This window comes from Ostrinia nubilalis, chromosome 26 (assembly GCF_963855985.1).
Source record: "Ostrinia nubilalis chromosome 26, ilOstNubi1.1, whole genome shotgun sequence".
Taxonomy (NCBI): domain Eukaryota; kingdom Metazoa; phylum Arthropoda; class Insecta; order Lepidoptera; family Crambidae; genus Ostrinia; species Ostrinia nubilalis.
The window spans coordinates 7224296-7239762 of record NC_087113.1 but is presented as its reverse complement, the minus strand read 5'-3'; the positions used below and the strand labels follow the sequence as shown (position 1 = coordinate 7239762).

Sequence of the window (15467 nt, the reverse complement as noted above, 5' to 3'; positions counted from 1 at the left end):
GTGCGCGCGCTGCTATACATTTCTTATTGTAAAGACAAAAGCCTAATTGTGACGAAAATACTCAAAATTTTAATAAGGTTTCTTAGAAAAAAAGTTTCTAAATAACGAATTGAAATTGATATTGTAAAAATCTTGAAAAAAATATTCTGACTTTGACCTTCAATATCTCCTAAACCACAAGTTTCCCAGGTATGGTCCCAAAGAAAAAAATGATCCTCATGATGTGGAGAATAAGTAGCCTTCGGCTTCGGGATAGGTTTTTTTACACCCGTTATAACTTATGTGGTTTCTAAAACTATGATGATAACGCGATATTGAAGAAAATTGCAGGTTTGGATTAAAGATAACAAAAATAGTAAGTCAACTAGAGGTCATTTATGAATACCCAACGCGACGCTTATCTTATCTTGTAGTTTGTGTGATTGTAAACAAGATGAATCCGAGGTCATTTAATTTAACTAAACATCAGCTGATGATAATATGCAACCACTTTGACTTACTGCTTGAATATTGCATTCCATGGGTAAAACTTCGGTAGTTTCGCTAGATGAAGCTTTGTCATAATGAACTGGTACATCCTGCAAAATAAAATGTATTCAGGAAAAACTTTATATCTAAATAACTAAAAAAATGTTTGAATAAAGATATCAAAAATAGTAAGTATACTCGAGGTCATTTATGAAGACCCAACGCGACGCTGTGAGAATAGTGAATTAAAAGCGTTATTATTTACATAGGTATAGGCTTTCTAAACTTACATGAACGGCTAATGTTGGTATTGAATAATTTGCCAAATACATTTTCTGCTGCTTTTTCTGAAAGCAACCAGCTTGAAAATGGACAGAACACATGCGAGTGTGCTGAGTGGGCTGCCAATTTTGCCGTCCAGTCGCTGCAATCCAAAGACTTCGTAAAGTCTCGTCCTTTGGGAATCTATAAAAAATAACAAGAGTCATAATTAATTTAAATAATACCTTACTATCACTCCAAACCAATTAAGTTCTATTTATCAAATAAAATTCCAATAAGTTTTCTATGTTATTTGGGTCCTAAAGTGTTACATGTAAAACGAACATATTTGCGGAAATAAAAGGCTTATTATTATTATCAAATGAAATTATTAAACTATTTCTTAGTCAAATTTAAATTACCCTTTAAATCGGGAACTTTTACCCTTTTGTACTATGGTATCCCTGAAAGGATAATAATCCGGCTAAATTTAAAATACTCAAAAAATGGCTGCCTTTATCGCCATAGCTCTCCGAATTGGGCCATAGACGACCTCTTATTATTGGTCAGGTATTAATAGAAAAACATTTTTCAATTCAATTTACAATAGTCTTCTTTTAACCATTGATAATATGTTGTTATAAAGGATTAAAGATCAATACACTTAAATAAAGGTAAACCATAAGAAACATAATATAAAGGAGGCTTACTTACGTGTGAAATGTTATGTTTTCACATTTTCGTTGAGTACGGTTTTTACAGCCAATTACGCAACAATTTACCATTTTTAATTATTAGAAGAATCACTCGGCAATCCCTAAAACACTTCACATTAACAAAATGTCTTTTTATTTAATTCAGTTTCACAATCGTTTTGCACACGCGTCCTTTGTTTGCCCCAAACAAGTTTGGGGCAAACAAAAATTACCTATGTACGCAGAAAGGGACAAAAAACAATTTGTGCGTCTCTGTCACTCTTATTGATTGTTGTATTTAACCATCACGTTCTACCTTGCTAATAATAATTACATGTCAGCCCCTTGGACGTGCGCGAACACAGATCGTAAGCTCGCCGGGATAAAACTAGAGCATTCCAAATTCAAATTTTCAAAAACATAACCGCGTTCCTTTTTCTAATAATTTGCTGTTTTTTTTACGGTCGAAACCGCAGTTGAAGCGTTTAAAAATGGCGGCGTGAAAACGTGAATCGTTATCGTGAAACAACTCAGCCTGTAGGGTGTTGGTAACTATTTGGATTACTGCCGGTTTAATTTCCTCCTGGCTGGGTCAATTTAACGAATCGGAAGGCGGGCATTCTTTATTTTTGTAATTAGAATTCCTGGTAGTCCGTTCTGAAGTTTAACTCCTTTTAAAATAGCTTACGGTTAATGGACGTTAGACGTACAAAGGGATGTGTTGTGTTATCATTTTTACAACTCAATCTAGTGATCGTAAACGTAAATAAACGCAAATGGAATGTAATGAAACGGTAATTATGGTTATTACTTTGAATTTGGTTTATGTTTGGTCGACTTTATTTGGTTTGTTGGTTTAACTTTTATTTTTTCATAATTGGGAGATAGTGAGGTTGAAAAAACTGTTTTGTGTGGTTTTGGGAGGCACACTGAATAGGTAGGTATTAGTTTATCTATGTAGGTAGGTACATAGTGACAGCACCTAATTTTCTTGTAAAAGATGGGATTTTGAAATGAAAATGCTAATGCCAGTAGTAGGTACTAGCGGCTGCCCGCGACTTCATACGCGTGGACCCCATTTTACCCCCTTAGGGGTGGAGTTTCGTAAAAACCGTTCGTAACGGTGTCTACTACGCCCTATAAGGAACCTACTAGACAACATTTTTGAGATTTCGTGTTTAATCAGTGAGTGGTATTTTGCTTTTATAGATATGGTAGAGTCTGGCCGTAACGTCGTACCTACCTATACGAGTACACTTAAAAATTTCGACGATTTCGAAAGGCCGTTGGTTCGATTCCCACCTTAGGCAATTCTTCAAATTGTCTCTATCGGAATTCAAACTTTGCTCTCAGTGTCTCTATTAAAAAGTCTAAGGCTGAGTTGCACCACCTAACTTTGACCGTAACTATAACGAAAACCGGTGATTTTTGTATGGAGTTTGCAAGATTTTTGACGTTTGTCAAAGTTAAAAGATGGTGCAACCCAGCCTAACTGTCGCTAAGCCAGTCCTATATTTCAAGTAGATAGCCAATTTTAATGCAAAGGCTTGGTTTATAATTCTGGTTTATCAATCAAATGCCAATTAATCCGAATCGATTAAATTGGAATCGATTAAAATAATCTTGGGAAAATTCAATGGAAACGATCCCCACGACCTGATAGTGAGGTGACCTCTGATAAATAGGGTAAATTGCGATAATCTGGTCGTCAAAGAATAGTCATAGAACAGAAGTGACATTCGTCTGACCACAACTAGTGGTTATTAGTATTGTGCCTTTCTGTTATTTAGTGCCATGTAGTTGGCACGTTCGTAACACGTCAAGTTTAACGTTATGACATCGTAAGCAGCATTAGAAAGGCAATAGGGTAGATTTTACAATAACAATAAGTTTAAAATGTAGCATGAATAAAAAAGTTGTAAAGCATCACAAATTATTTTGAACTTAAAAAGTTAGAGTAACAAAATAAGTTTCGTTTTACACATTTAAATTTAATGTTGATAAAAAAATCTATCTTACTTTAAAATATAAAGTGAAAGTCCACTAAACTTGATAGATAGAGTCAACAATTTTCTGTAAGTTTGTCATTTCATTTTTTTCTGACCGAAAATATATCAGTTGTTTTTTATTTAGGCTGGGTTGCACTTTAACTTTAACTTAACGTCAAAAATCTGTCAAAGTTTATGCAAAAAGCGCCGGTTATCGTCATAGTTACCCTTATAGTTAGGTGGTGCAACTCAGCCTTGTATTTAACCAAAGATTATTTAACAGTTCCAAGCAGTTAAAAGTGAATAGTTAATTCAACAGCATCGCTGCCACTGTTTAACTGAACAATCCCCACCCATTTAAGGCAAGCGGCGAACGCTTCGGCTCTGTTCCCCGTGGAGAATTGCTGGTTCATAATTAACTTGGCTAATAGTTTAGAATTTATTACATTTTCGTTGTAATTACAATATTTTGGTAATATTTTTTTGAGTGAGTAAGTCTTTTTACTTTTGAAACAAATGTGAATGAGTAGGAAGCTCTTATCTTTCTCATGAATTTATTTATTTATTTTGTTTTTAACATTTCTTTTATTAAAGGAGTGTTAATTTGACTCGGCAAACTTCGTACCGCCTTAGTTCATCAGAAATAGTGTAAGAGACTAATGGTGAAAAAAATAATTCAATTCGGTCTAATAGTTTCGAATGCAATACAAATAAACAAACAATAAAAATAATATTTATAATATTATTGTAAAAAAATCGCGTTAGGCAGCATTTTTTAATAAAAATTAAAGACTTTGAACAATCTGTACTTAACTATTCTTTGGCATTACGAGATTTCTAACGGGCATTAGTGGGCATCATTTGCAGTTTTGATATCATAAGGCTTTTAAGAGGTCTATTTACGTTTTGCAATACACAACACGATTTCGACCCGATCGCTTGGAAAATAATTAAACTATACTCTTAGGCTGAGTTGTATTACCTAACTTTAACGGTAACTATGACGATAACCGGTGCTTTTTGTATGGAGTTTGACAGATTTCTGACATTGCCTTCCTGACAATGTCATATTTGGGATTGGGACACCTCAGTCCAACTGCATATTATGTATGTATTAAGAAGCTAGATCATACTGCAATTTTAACTCATTGGATTTGTCTCATATTTGGGGAATGTATTAGGTAACATGAGTAGAGTCTTTTAATAATTAACTTTAAAAAAAAATAAAACCGACTTCAAATGCGTGAACACAAAAAAAAAACTAAAAATTAAAAATATTGCGTATAAAAAAGTTCATCCCCAATTTTCCATCCTTGGGGGTGAAATATTTTCTTCAAATTCGCATGAAACCACCCTTTTGATAATACCTATTCAACAAAAAAATAATCGTTCAAATTGATTTATAATCGGCGGAAATATTGCGTATAAAAAAGTTCATCCCCAATTTTCCACCCTTGGGGGTTGTTTTTTCTATTATTAAAGGACAATGGGCAAAATGGTACCCGGCTCCAATAGATATGTGTCTAGTATCGTTTGAAAGGTCTTACCAAGATGAACAACTTTTACTATGACCACCAGCCTCAGATCTGGTTGTGTACGAAGATATACATACTTTTTTGCAGAATGGTACCCGGCTCCAATAGTTATGTTTGTAGTGTCATTTGAAAGGTCTTACCAAGACGAACAACATTTACTATGTCCACCAGCCTCAGATCTGGTTGCGTTCGAAGATAAAGATACTTTTTGTGTAACCTAAGTATCATAATACAGTATGAAGGGGGACGCGCTCGGGGCAGGGCACCGACGAGATGGTCGGACGCGGTGAGGAAGACGGTGGGCGGGAGTTTGCATCGTGCGGTCCACACAGCTTATGACCGCAGACTGTGGAGGAACACTATCTGTGGTCGCGACCCTCATCAGTGAGGGACCGAGGAAGAAGAAGAAGAAGTATCATACGTGTCCATCGTATGGTACTTAGGTTATGCGAGGCAGGAAGGGTTTACTGCTCCAGCATCCTTCCTTAACTCTATAATTATTGACGGGGATAATTGTGAAATAAATATTTTTATTTAAAGAAGTACAACCCCCTTATTAATAAAAAGTTACACCTAGGAAGAACCTTGGATTAAAATGACATTTCCATACCAAATGACAATTTAAGCCAGAGTTCAACTAGGGTGTAACGTTTATTAATAAAGGGGTTAAAGTTTTATTACTTCTTAAGGGTTTTATTATGGGTTGCTAAAGCGAATAAACCCACAAGACCCAATAAGTCCACCCACAAGATGGACCGACGACCTCATAAAGGTAGCGGGAAGGCGCTGGATGCAGGCCGCCATCAACCGGCCATTGTGGAAATCATTGGGGGAGGCCTATGTTCAACTGGACGTCCTATGGCTAAAATGATCATGATGATGATGATGAAAGCGAATAAAGGGCTAATAGCTTGGGTAGTTCATCGTAAGTATAATCCTTTCCTTTTCAATGCTTCTTTTAGTTATATTAATAGATTGTAGTCATAATACATACTCGTATACATGGATGATTGTGTTATACTTTCATTATAATACTTAGTGGAATTACTGCTTTCAAAACGTGAATTAGAACTGGCCCCATAGCAGACATTTTCCTACATCTAAAGGCCTTTTAAAATATATATTGGTTATGGCTATTGGATCGGGTACCACTTTCCATACATTTGTGCCCATCATCCTTTAAATGGGACCACCCTTGAGGTATTACCTATACGCCGAAAAAAGATTTGTTCAAATCGGTTCATAATTGGCGGAGTTATCGCGTAACAAACAAAGAAAAAAAAAACATACGGGTCGAATTGAGAACCTCCTCCTTTTTTGAAGTCGTTTGAAAAGGATGCCAATGATTTCAATTTCATGCTGTATAATATAAATAATTTCTTTGCACAAGCAATCGATTTCCAAGCTTAAAATTAGCTTTAATATTTACCAAACTAGCTTTCCGCCCGCGGCTTCGCCCGCGTGTAATTTTGTCTGTCACTGAAAAACGTTATCGCGCGCGTTCCTGTTTCAAAAACCGGGATAAAAACTATCCTATGTCCTTTCCCGGGACTCAAACTATCTCTATGCCAAATTTCATCAAAATCGGTTCTGTTGTTTAGGCGTGAAAGCAAGACAGACAGACAGAGTTACGCATTTATAATATTAGTATAGAAGTACCTATAGATTAATCACGACAAAAATAATTTGATTTCAATTATGCTTAATTGAATTCGAATCATTACATCAGAGAGACATTCTAAAAATAAAATAGCCTGATCATAAACTTACCAAACTAATTACGGTGAGCCTTAATTAACATGTCCACTCCAGTAACAACAATTAATTAAAACTTAACCATAAAACTACCGATTAAAATTAGCTTACCCAGATCGTACTATCGCTACATATAAACAAAGCCGCGTGTCTGTCTGTTCACAATTAACTCAAAAACTACTGAACCGATTTACATGCGGTTTTCACCAATAGATACAGGATGGTTTAGGTGTATACTCAAAGGCTTGTTCCCACGGATACATAACGGTTTTTGCAGGAACTGTTTTTTGCAGGAACTGTTTTTTGCAGGATCAACCCAGTCCAATAAAAACTTTGGAATTCGAATTTCAAATGTGTTCACACGACAGTCCTGTTTCGCGGGATCCTGCAAAACTGGATTGCCGTGAAAACGAGGCCTTTGCCAGGGTTAAAAACATACAATGGTTTTTGTCACGGTTTTTAAAGACACGCGCGATAAAATTTTAAAGGCTGATTAAATGGCAATGCCAGATTTTGTATGGAAGGTGGCGTCTTTTTTTTTTTGCGCGACCATCGACCAAACTTTGTTTTTTGATTACAAAATAGTGTAATAAACCAAACTTACTATGGCATGCATACCTCTAAACTCAGTCTGAACTGAGTTACGAGCATTAGAAGTTTGACGATTTTCATACTAGATTTGCTTTTTGGGCGCAAGTTTTGTAAGAAATTGCAACAAAATATTGCGCTATTTTTTTATTGAGCTGATTCTGCTGCATACTGATGTCTGGAGCCTTTGATGGATGTTATTGTTTTTTTACACATTCAATGTCACTATTTTGTTGCAATTTCTTACAAAACTTGCGCGCAAAAAGCAAATCTTGTATGTAAAATCATCAAACTTCTAATGCTCGTAACTCAGTTCAGACTGAGTTTAGAGGTATACATGTCGTAGTAAGTTTGGTTTATTACACTATTTTGTAATCAAAAAAGAAGGTTTGGTCGATGGCCGCGCGAAAAAAAAAAGACGCCAATTTCCGGCATTGTCTTTTACACGTACCTTATTAAGTAGTTAAGTTTGTAAGTATAACTTAATTTTAAGTGGTTAAATTGCATGTAAACAGAACTTGCAACTTAAAATTTAGTGGACAACTAAATTTTTACTTGCCACTAAATTCTGTGTTTACACGCAATTAATCACTTAAAATTAAGTTAAACTTTAGTTACCGACTTATCTACTTAACACGTGTATATCAGCCTTTATACACGGATGAATCAGCGAGCAAAAGCTAGTCGAATAACTATGATAATTTCCTATTTATAATCGTTTTAACCGTGTCCGTGACGTCAAAGTTTATCCGCAGGATCGTATTTTGTATAAGTTTAAACGACAAATCGTAAAGAAGGCTAGATTATTTTCATGCCTAGGCATTTTACCAGGAAAGTATGAGCTAGGTTGTAAACTAGAACTGGTTGGTGAACGAATCAAAACGTCGAAGCATAAAGCGGACCACACACTATCACTATCACATTACCTTCGTACGGGCTAAGATGCGCGCCGTGATAAAATCTTATCGATGATTTTAGACGACAAACGTATGGGCGCATAAAATCGATAAAATGGCGCGATTAATAGTGATGGGCCGACTATGGTCTTTGCCGACTAACCGACTAGCCGACTAATCGGTTTTCAAATTGCCGATTAGTCGGCCGACTAATCGGCAATACCGATCATTCTAATACTTACTTGTCCGAAGAATAATATCTAGATTTTCTCAAAGAAATATGAATATCTAGATTTCTAAAGAGATAAATAAGATAAGAAATTAGATTTCTTTAATATGAGAAAAAATAAAAAGCAACATTACAATCACCTAACAGTACCTAAGGTAGATGTCATAATTTTCGACGGCGGAGGGGTCAGATGAGGTTACAATATGATCGCCTCCCCGCCCGTGGTGTCGCGAAAGTCTAAGGCTACGGCCGGATACTCTTATTTGATTTATTCTTACTTATCGACAACAAAATGTATGGGCAAAATTGCGCTTATCGCGGCACGCATCCTAAGCCCACTGATTCCGCTCCACCCTCCACGGTGATGGTCAGCGAGCTGGGGGTTTGGGGGTACCCCCGCCTGCATAGCACGGACTACCACCACCGTCGGATAGGCAGGGCCCGCCAAACAGGTAGGCAATTGCCGGGACGGACTGTGATAGTTGATGGCATTGTCCGGATCCCCATAGTTCTTCACACTAAGGCGATCTCAGGGGTTATTTATGTGGGTATTCCTCATCCTTCCGATGAGAGGAGCCCCACATAATAAAAAGTGTCATAATTTTTATATGGACAAATAACATAAACTTTACACATTATTGATGATTTCCTGGTAATTTTAATTAATCTTAACTTTGTATGAATTTAGACTGATTTCCAAAATTTTAAATCAGATGAAACCACTTTTTACTGATTTTTTGCACTCAAAACTGGTTTAGATAAACGCCCTTGGTCTACTTCATAATCATCTTGGTGATTATGAGTTTAATTTCATTCACATATTAAATTTTGTAATGCGCCGATTATAATCGGCATATTTTGCCGAATAGTCGTCACTAGTCGGCCGACTACAAATGATGCCGAATAGTCGGCTTTCCCGACTAGTCGGCGACTAGTCGGCCCATCTCTAGCGATTAACGCTTATCGCGGCGCGCATCCTAGGCCTAATACAGCGTCCGCTCTCAAATGTTAGCCATTACTGCTACTCTCAATCCAAATAATATTATAAATAATCAGTGTGATTGAAGGGATAGCAGCAATATTGATGTCATACTACTTGACAACTTGTTGAATTAGAGGTAACTTTATTTACAAGAGTATTCATTAGTGATGGGCCGACTATGGTCTTTGCCGACTAACCGACTAGCCGACTAATCGGTTTTCAAATTGCCGATTAGTCGGCCGACTAATCGGCAATACCGATCATTCTAATACTTACTTGTCCGAAGAATAATATCTAGATTTTCTCAAAGAAATATGAATATCTAGATTTCTAAAGAGATAAATAAGATAAGAAATTAGATTTCTTTAATATGAGAAAAAATAAAAAGCAACATTACAATCACCTAACAGTACCTAAGGTAGATGTCATAATTTTCGACGGCGGAGGGGTCAGATGAGGTTACAATATGATCGCCTCCCCGCCCGTGGTGTCGCGAAAGTCTAAGGCTACGGCCGGATACTCTTATTTGATTTATTCTTACTTATCGACAACAAAATGTATGGGCAAAATTGCGCTTATCGCGGCACGCATCCTAAGCCCACTGATTCCGCTCCACCCTCCACGGTGATGGTCAGCGAGCTGGGGGTTTGGGGGTACCCCCGCCTGCATAGCACGGACTACCACCACCGTCGGATAGGCAGGGCCCGCCAAACAGGTAGGCAATTGCCGGGACGGACTGTGATAGTTGATGGCATTGTCCGGATCCCCATAGTTCTTCACACTAAGGCGATCTCAGGGGTTATTTATGTGGGTATTCCTCATCCTTCCGATGAGAGGAGCCCCACATAATAAAAAGTGTCATAATTTTTATATGGACAAATAACATAAACTTTACACATTATTGATGATTTCCTGGTAATTTTAATTAATCTTAACTTTGTATGAATTTAGACTGATTTCCAAAATTTTAAATCAGATGAAACCACTTTTTACTGATTTTTTGCACTCAAAACTGGTTTAGATAAACGCCCTTGGTCTACTTCATAATCATCTTGGTGATTATGAGTTTAATTTCATTCACATATTAAATTTTGTAATGCGCCGATTATAATCGGCATATTTTGCCGAATAGTCGTCACTAGTCGGCCGACTACAAATGATGCCGAATAGTCGGCTTTCCCGACTAGTCGGCGACTAGTCGGCCCATCTCTAGCGATTAACGCTTATCGCGGCGCGCATCCTAGGCCTAATACAGCGTCCGCTCTCAAATGTTAGCCATTACTGCTACTCTCAATCCAAATAATATTATAAATAATCAGTGTGATTGAAGGGATAGCAGCAATATTGATGTCATACTACTTGACAACTTGTTGAATTAGAGGTAACTTTATTTACAAGAGTATTCATTAGTGATGGGCCGACTATGGTCTTTGCCGACTAACCGACTAGCCGACTAATCGGTTTTCAAATTGCCGATTAGTCGGCCGACTAATCGGCAATACCGATCATTCTAATACTTACTTGTCCGAAGAATAATATCTAGATTTTCTCAAAGAAATATGAATATCTAGATTTCTAAAGAGATAAATAAGATAAGAAATTAGATTTCTTTAATATGAGAAAAAATAAAAAGCAACATTACAATCACCTAACAGTACCTAAGGTAGATGTCATAATTTTCGACGGCGGAGGGGTCAGATGAGGTTACAATATGATCGCCTCCCCGCCCGTGGTGTCGCGAAAGTCTAAGGCTACGGCCGGATACTCTTATTTGATTTATTCTTACTTATCGACAACAAAATGTATGGGCAAAATTGCGCTTATCGCGGCACGCATCCTAAGCCCACTGATTCCGCTCCACCCTCCACGGTGATGGTCAGCGAGCTGGGGGTTTGGGGGTACCCCCGCCTGCATAGCACGGACTACCACCACCGTCGGATAGGCAGGGCCCGCCAAACAGGTAGGCAATTGCCGGGACGGACTGTGATAGTTGATGGCATTGTCCGGATCCCCATAGTTCTTCACACTAAGGCGATCTCAGGGGTTATTTATGTGGGTATTCCTCATCCTTCCGATGAGAGGAGCCCCACATAATAAAAAGTGTCATAATTTTTATATGGACAAATAACATAAACTTTACACATTATTGATGATTTCCTGGTAATTTTAATTAATCTTAACTTTGTATGAATTTAGACTGATTTCCAAAATTTTAAATCAGATGAAACCACTTTTTACTGATTTTTTGCACTCAAAACTGGTTTAGATAAACGCCCTTGGTCTACTTCATAATCATCTTGGTGATTATGAGTTTAATTTCATTCACATATTAAATTTTGTAATGCGCCGATTATAATCGGCATATTTTGCCGAATAGTCGTCACTAGTCGGCCGACTACAAATGATGCCGAATAGTCGGCTTTCCCGACTAGTCGGCGACTAGTCGGCCCATCTCTAGTATTCATGCAGTGTGATTCGAACATAAGGCCTCTCTCCGTGTCTGCGGTCAGATTGAAAAGTGTATGCGAAATCCTCAACTACAGATAATCATTGACTAAGGTATAAAGTGGTATGGTGTAGGTGACATAATTTCATGACAGAGCATACAAATCTGAAGCACATCTTAAGTTTCGCTGCCGTTTGACGACAAAAAACACCCTCCTGTTCCGCTCCCATACCTCAAGTATTGACTTAGTAATTCACTAAACCTGTACTTACCCAATTGTTAACTTTAAGTCGTATGGTTCACAATAATTGTTTGTTTCTGTGCGTAGTAATAATGTATTTAATTTTGCTCTAAGAGTCGCTTCTACGCCTTTTTCGTTATCAAATCTAATATCAGCTTATACGCTCTTATTAATATCCTAGTTTGTGATAATGATAATAAGAAGGACGCTTTACACGACACGATTATCAGATTGAAATAAAATTCACAAACTCATATTGTGTTCTGATAAAACTTGCACTGTGTGTATTGTGAGTGTTTCCATTGTTAAAGTGATACGAAAGCATTGACTATACGTTTTTGTTGATCCTGTAGAGTTTTCCTTTTACATTATATTGGAAGGTTTCTAATATTTTTTGACTTCTCCCTTACAACTTCATTAAGCTTGATTTATTAACTTAAGACATAAATAAGCAGATTGTGTTGTGTACCACTTAGAAATCGAAACCAGAACCCTCGAGTTTAACACCCGTATTCATAAACGATGCTTGCTTAAGTGAAGCAGCAAATCGAAAGCACAGCGTTGAATAAAACTCGAAATGATTGGTTCGTGTGTCACCCTGTGCGTCCACGCGCATGAGACCTCATAGTTCGTTCGTTCGTTCGTTTCAGCCAAATGACGTCCACTGCTGGACAAAGGCCTCCCCCAAGGTTTTCCATAATGAACGGTCCTGCGCTGGCAGCAGCCATATCGCAGAATTGCTAAAATCAAGTGGCAGGGCGGGGAACATGCTCGTAGAGACGATGGCCGTTGGGGCAGGAAAGTTCTCGAGTGGCGACCACGGGCTGGAAGACGTAGCGTGGGCAGACCTCCTACTAGGTGGACCGACGATCTGGTAAAGGTCGCGGGAAGACCTCATAGTAATGTTTGTGAATACGGGCGTAAGTCGACGGTCCCTACGTATAGTTCAGTATCTACCAGTTCCGTGATTTGCCGTTTTTGTTTGCAAAACCTTCAGAGCACCCAACAGTTTCGGCTCAGTTAAAAAAACATACAGTTTTTATTCAAATTGAACCTTAAAACGTCAAAAAACAAATCCCGCAACTACAAAATTAGAACGATTTACGCAGTAAAATTGCATTAGTGGGAGTTAAGAAATTTTACGTTGGACCGCACGCCTTAATCCGCGCGCAACTGCCACTTTCATCCGCGCAGATCGAGTAAATTGATACGTAATTTATGAAGGAAATAGGTATTATTATGATTTCTGACCTAATTTATTTCAGTCAACATTAAACCAACGGTAAATTAATCAGTTAACTGTAGGCATAACGTAGTTGCGTTGTTTTACTCGGAAAAATTGAAGTTACTATTATAAGTAGGTGGCACTTACTTATTTTTACGTCGGAAAATTCAAGAATCTTCTAGCCGTAACTGCCACTATAAATGTTTTACTTTGGAAAAGTTTGTTTTTTATCTATAAGTTAGTGCCAGTAACGGTGTTTTACGCTGAGAAATTGTATTTTGGCCATATTTCGTGGACACAAAAGTGAAGACAAAACAATATAAAATATGATATACAACACGACTGAAGTATCTAGGGTCATTTATTAGACTCAACGCAACCAAGTTCTTCTCCTATGCTACTTTATAATACATGATATAAGTAAAAAATCGTAAAATTTATTTTATTTATTTATTAAGCATATTAAGGCATTCAGAAATAAAGATAAGCAGGAAACACTTACAAACAAAAGTTTAAATTAACTGCATTAAGAATTTACTATTACATGATAATGCTTACATGATATTGCAAACATATACCCGTCAGAAGGATGAGGTATACCTACTAAAAATACCCTGGTGCCCCGTCACTCTCAATAAGTGCTAACTTTGAGATTCCGGACAAAGATCTCCCACCTACACGGCGACAGTTGGGACGAGAGCAACTGGAAGTACACAGCTTTTCCGTACACACACTCACCGTCAGCAGACGGTGGTGGTGGCCTATCTATGCAATGCCTTCCGTGCGGCCTCACGCCCCCGTTATGCTGGCCATTACCGAGGAAGGAAGATAGGAGGCAATCATACTGTCACCTTCCCTGGAGCGAATTAAAATGCACCCGCACTTGGTTTGTAGTCGCGCTATCGTACTGCAGCTTCTTGTGGCACCTTGTCTTCTCAGATATATGTGCTTCATTACCACCCAACTTTTGTTACCGTCCACATAGCTTTGACTATGCTATCCCGCAAGAATATGGTGTGTCGTATGCTCCTAGCCACCGCAATACAGGTAGGACTCGAAGGATCCGTGCCCAGTCATGGTGCGATCGCTAGACCTTAAACTTCAGCACGAGTGCGAATAAGGTACCCAACTTAGCCACGGCCCACGGCGAGGTGGTTTATCAACTATTAAAGTCAAAGTCAAAGTCAAAATTTCTTTATTTGTTTGGACTAATAAATAGTTCTTACAAATCGTCATTTTGCTCTTAAGGAGCCTCTACATGTCTCATAATCTTTTTACCCTACCAGCGCTTCGAGACCAACATTTGGCAAGTGCTGAGAAGAAGCACCGCAACAAACTCAGTCACCACTGTCTGCCGGTTAATATAAATAAATAGAAATAGTAGTAGTAGGTACATTCGATTCAGGAGCAGTTCACTGAATTTACCATGCATTCTTGTATGGTGTATCTTATAAGAATGGGTATTCAAGATTGCGTGGTATATTAAACAAGGTAGTGACGTGCTAATATCTAGACTTACATATTAAGATACTAGTAGAAATGACTCGCATACATAAATTTGAATAACTTGGATTGACTATTAGACTACAGCACAGTCTAGCGAGTCTCACGTCAAACGGCCTCTCTGTCCTCCTATGGCGGAGCTTTCACCTCGTTCTTCACGCTGCGTTAAAGACGACGATGTAGCCCTGTAGACTTTCTGGGCCTGTTAAGGTCTTAGAAGATGGGCAGCGTTACCCTTTCCTATGAGGGTGATGCCTTAGATGGGACAGAATCATGCATTTGAGGGTACCAGTATAGATAGCGTATCTCCATAGCCTTCCGACATGAGAGTTTTCGGACCTCCAAATTAGGGAAGCAAGCTGTCTTCCATTCGCACGGCGACGGATTGGAAAAAGTGCGAGCTGCCACTGGTGATTAACAGGATAACTCTTAGATATTTTATCTGCGCCTTAGTTCTGACAGTGGTGTGGGCGTCAAGTGAAGGTGTCAGGGATGCCTTTAAATATATGTAGTCCCTGGCCTAGGGCGACCGTAATGCTGTCTGTGGCGCCCAGGCAAGCCGCCTCGCTGTGAAAGTTATTTATTTATTTATGAGGATATTCTTGTAATGATGAAACTATATGCATGACAGATACCTTGAAATATCCATGCCTTG

The 15467-nt window shown here is 38.1% G+C and overlaps 1 long non-coding RNA gene across 1 annotated transcript; it reads right to left on the bottom strand.

Moving 5' to 3' along the window:
- Window positions 1-499: 499 nt before the first annotated feature.
- On the bottom strand, window positions 500-1772 carry LOC135084601 (uncharacterized). Its single transcript, XR_010259901.1, has 3 exons — window positions 1444-1772; window positions 759-933; window positions 500-578 (listed from the first exon to the last, which is right to left on the bottom strand). It is a non-coding gene; the product is annotated as an uncharacterized LOC135084601 (long non-coding RNA).
- Between the last annotated feature and the right edge of the window lie 13695 nt (window positions 1773-15467).